This window comes from Pinus tabuliformis, chromosome 5_2, assembly GCF_031772625.1.
Source record: "Pinus tabuliformis cultivar Carrire ecotype Pingquan chromosome 5_2, CPIR1, whole genome shotgun sequence".
Taxonomy (NCBI): Eukaryota; Viridiplantae; Streptophyta; class Pinopsida; order Pinales; family Pinaceae; genus Pinus; species Pinus tabuliformis.
Genome location: NC_142306.1, coordinates 1,016,792,203 through 1,016,797,173, shown reverse-complemented (window position 1 = coordinate 1,016,797,173; position 4,971 = coordinate 1,016,792,203).

Below are 4,971 nucleotides of genomic sequence, written 5' to 3'. Positions count from 1 at the left end.
GACTTGAAGAAATTTGAGAGTCAAGCAAGCGGAGGAGTGGGAGGAATCGCTTCTAGTTCTCACTCTTAAGAGTCTTAGACTCTTAGTTACTGATTTTTTCTAATTAGTATGCAGTTGTTTGTAAACTTTTAGAAGCAGTTGCTTCTAGTTCTATGTAGTCACTAGTTAGGAGTCATGACTCATTGCCTTGGATCATGTTTTGACTCATAACATATATGAGATGCTTATTCATTATTTTGGACATATATTGATATTATGAATTTTTTGGACATGGCTTTACTGAATATCAATGAAAAATGTTATTTTTTTTTTTTAATTCAATATATGTGTATATTTTTATTTATTGAATTCACTAATTTTTCCCCATTATTTTTCCTATTTTTCCCCAATTTGATTAAAACTCTTAGCTCTTTTGCCTCACTGATTTATTGTCTATTCCGAGTCTGGTAACATTGGTTATACGTTTCATTCTTCACTTATGAGTGCTAAGGTGTGCTAGAGAGTGCCAATGCACGCTGAGGAGTGTTAGGGAGTACTAGGACAGCACAAGGGAGCAGTAGGTCAAAATGCATTGAAGTGAATGAATATGGGGGTGTGTTGGGGAGTGTCAATCAGTGCTAGTTGTCATGCCAAGGAAGGAGTGACAAGGTATGTTAAGAATGGGTAAGGCATGCCAGGGAATATCAGGGAATGTCAAGAAGTGCTAGAGTGTGCTAGGTAGTTCTGGGGTGTGCTAACATGTACCAAATAGTGCTAAGGCATTCCAAGTGGTAAGACATGCTAGGATGTGTAGAGTGCCAGAGTATGCCAATATGCGTCAAGGAGTTTCAAGGAAAAAAAAGGAATAACCAAGCTGAAATGAAAGGAAATGAACACATAAAAGGGTTAATAAGTTGAGACTTTATCTTTTTCAAAAGTGGCATGCTAGGCACACTAATAATATGTTCCAATACAGCCAAGTTCCAATGTGTGCCAAGTGCTAATTTTTGTCAATTCAATATTATGCCAAGGAGTTCTAGGGCATGCTAGGGACTATAGGGAATGCCAACACATGATATAGGAGTGTTATGCTATGCTATGGCATGCCAACATGTGCTTTGGCATCCTACTCATGGCAAGATGTTCTAGGTACAAAGATGTTCCAAGACATGCGAGGTGCCAAGGAATGTTAGTGTATTGTTACAAAGCATGTTAAGGTGTGCCATGAGTGTTTAGGAGTGCTAGGTATCTCTCATTAATAGAATTGACAGAGATTGATTATTTACTAAATAACATATTTCCTACACACACTAGTGGAACTTTATTTAAAGGAAATTTGCTAGATAATAAACATAATAAAGATTAATCATGTGTTGACTCATAGGAAGACTATATTTTTATGACTTGGGGGAAATGATACACACTAATTACTTCTTAAAAAATTGATTGGCTATTATAACAACTATGACCTTGGACACATAATGAAAAATACTCCACAACAATGGTCTTAAATCGTTATATTTTGACAAAAGAATATAGTAACAGGTACATAGCATCATAAAAAACTCATTGGAATGATCAATGATGATGAACATTTTTTTACTGTCACCAAAAGTAACCAAAAGAGCATTGGTGAGGGTCAATAAAATATCGTCACTCAAAGTGTCACCAAAGAGAGAATTAGTGATGGACCTTTAATGACCCTCACCAAAAGTGTCACCAAAGAGAGAATTAGTGATGGGCAATTAATGACCCTCACCAAAAGTGTCATCAAAAATGGCTTTGGTGACAAACCTTAAAGTACCATCACTATATACACTTACAATAATGATTTTTTAAAGACCGTCACCATATGCGACATTGGTGATGGACCTTAAAGGTCTGTCACAGGCATGAAGCGTCATCAAAAACTCATTGGAATGATAAATGATGATGAACATTTATTGAATGCCACCAAAAGTAACCAAAAATATCATTGGTGGTGATCAACAAAAGATTGTCACTAGAAGTGTCACCAAAGAGAGAATTAGTGATGGGCCTTTAATGACCCTCACCAAAAGTGTCACCAAAGAGAGAATTAGTGATGAGCCTTTAACGACCCTCACCAAAAGTGTCATTGAAAATGGATTTTATGACAAACTGTAAAGGAACATCACTATATACACTTACAACAACGCTTTTTTAAATACCATCACCATATGCGACATTGGTGACGAACCTTAAAGGTCCATCACAAGCATGACCCTCACCAATGACCTTTTTTCTTGTAGTGACACCTCGATATTCACCTACAGTTTCATTATCCTCTACCTCATCATCTACCACATATTCTATTAATTCATCTTCATCTTCAACTATGGCTGTTTTTCAACCTATTATTCAATCTAGGTGCGCTACTTTACAACTTCCTAATGTACTCAACAATTTTCTTGATGGGTATTTAAAACACCTACCAAGGTTTAATGGAGAAACTAGTTTGCCTGCTGAAGATCATTTAGTTGCCTTCTTGGATTTTGCTAATAACATGAACATAGAACATGAAGATGTATATATGAGATTGTTTGTTCAATCACTAGAAGGGAATTCTAGGATTTGGTTTAGACAACTAAGAGCTCATTCAATTCCTTCTTGGAATGAATTAACTACCATATTCAAGAATCAATGGAGGGTTAAGAGGGATCCTCTTTACTATCTCACATAATTTGAAGAACTAAAAAGAAACCATGGTGAGCGAGTGGTGGATTTCATAAAAAGATTTAATAAACTTTATAATAAGATGCCACTTGACTGTAAACCACCAATAGTAGCAGTTAAAGTTAGATTTTCTAAAGAATTTGAATATGATTTTGTAGTTATTCTTAGGGAAAGGACATATCATACCCTAGAAGACATGCAAACAAATTCTATATAACTTGAAGCCAATAGGTCAACATCAGCTAAACTTAAAGCTAAGGCAGAAAAAGCTGAAATGAAAATGAAAGCTAAGGAAGAAGGCTCTTCCTCAAAAACTAAAAATGAATATCAAAAGATACATGGAATCACTTCATTACTTAGAAAGCTTTCAAATAGAATTTAAAAAATAGAAATTCAACCTAGGAAGATTCAAAAAACTACTACTAGACCTCAAACTCAATTCAGGAGAGCTACTCAAACTCAAATCTTACAAAAACCAAATACTGATCAACAAATTCAACCTCCATTGATGGTTGATGATCAACAACCTAAAGAAAATAGCCCTTTGACTATTGAGGATATAAATAATCTTGATCATTCATTTGTACAAAATTCTATTGTCTATATTCCTTTAAATTAGTCTTCTCAACAAGATCAAGAAGACTCACAAGTTTCAAAGTATTAGGCCTTTTCTGAGTTTTTAATTGTTGAACTAAATAGGAGATATGACTTAAGACCTAGGTTAGGGCCTGGTAGACCTCCCAAAAATCCCATTGTAAATGAACCACAAATCAAAACTTCTGAATCTCAAACAACAACAATTCAACCATTGAATCAATCAAGTGAAGCAACTTCAATTGATAAAACTGCTTTAATCACTTTCAATGTTGAAAAGGAATTAGAAAGAGTCAAAATACCCATTCCTTTATCTAAAATTTCAAAGAATCTAGGATACAAAAACCAAGTTTCTAAATGGATCCAGTCATCTAATGTTGATGCTGAAGGAGATGTAATAAGTTTACAAGATGAAAAGCCTTCAGTAGTCTTTGGTCCCAGCTCATATATGATTGATGAAAATGTACCACCTTTCTATGTGACTCTAAAGGTTCATGATTTCTTGTTATATAACTACATGTTAGATTCTGGAGCCTCCCATAATCTGATGCCAAAGGTTATCATGGACCAACTTCAATTAGAGGTTACCAGAACTTATCATGATCTTTACACTTTTGACTCCAAGAAAGTACCTTGTATTGGACTTATAAAGGATCTAGTGGTCACTTTAGCTCAAATCCCTATTAAGAGTGTGGTTTTAGACATTGTAGTCACTGATATCCCTCCTAAATTTCGCATGTTATTATCAATATCATGTTGTTCCAAATTAGGAGGAAGTCTTCAAATGGATATGTCTTATTCTACTATTCTTGTATATGGGGGTGAACATCTTAGATTATACAGAGAAGTAAGATTCATGAATACTGTTTGTAAATATGATCAAGCAAGGAATCATCCCATTTATGCAGTGGATCAAGACTTTAGATGTTTTGAATTATCATCAAATAATTCACAAAACACTCAACTTAGTATTGAAAACATTGTATATAAGCCAAAAACCATCAAGACTGATATTTGGAGATTATACTTTGATGGTTCTTGCTCAAAGGAAGGAGCTGGAGCTGGAATTGTATTAATTTCACCAGACAAAGAGAATATTACTCAATCCTATAAACTTGAATTTGATGTGACAAATAATGTTGCAGAGTATGAAGCCTTCTTGCTAGGATTGGAATTAGCCAAAAGTCTTAAAGTGCAGAATCTAAGTGTATTCAGTGACTCATAACTCATTGTCAAACAAGTAAGGAATCTTTGTCAAACCAAGCATCCTAGACTTAGATATTATAGGAATGAAGTGTGGGATTCAGTGGATAATTTCTTTCAAGCATTTAACATCACTGCTATTCCTAGGGATGAAAATATTCATGCAGATTCTTTAGTTGTTTCAGCCAGTTCTTTTAAAATTCCTGATCAAATGCTTGTCCAATATCAAATTCAAGTTAAGTATAGACCATCAATACCTGACAATCTTAAATATTGGCAAATATTTGATGATGATGAGCAGTTAAAATCCTTTTTGCAAGTAATTGATGAATTTTCAGCTTTGCAAATTGAAGAAGAACAGCTGGATAACAATGAGTCAAATAAGGAAAGTCAAACTTCTCAATTTGACTCAAAAATTGGTGATCACAGTATTATTCAGTTATCCAATAATTTCATTCCTAAGGGTTTGGTCCCACTTGAAATTTTTTTTGATCAAAATGA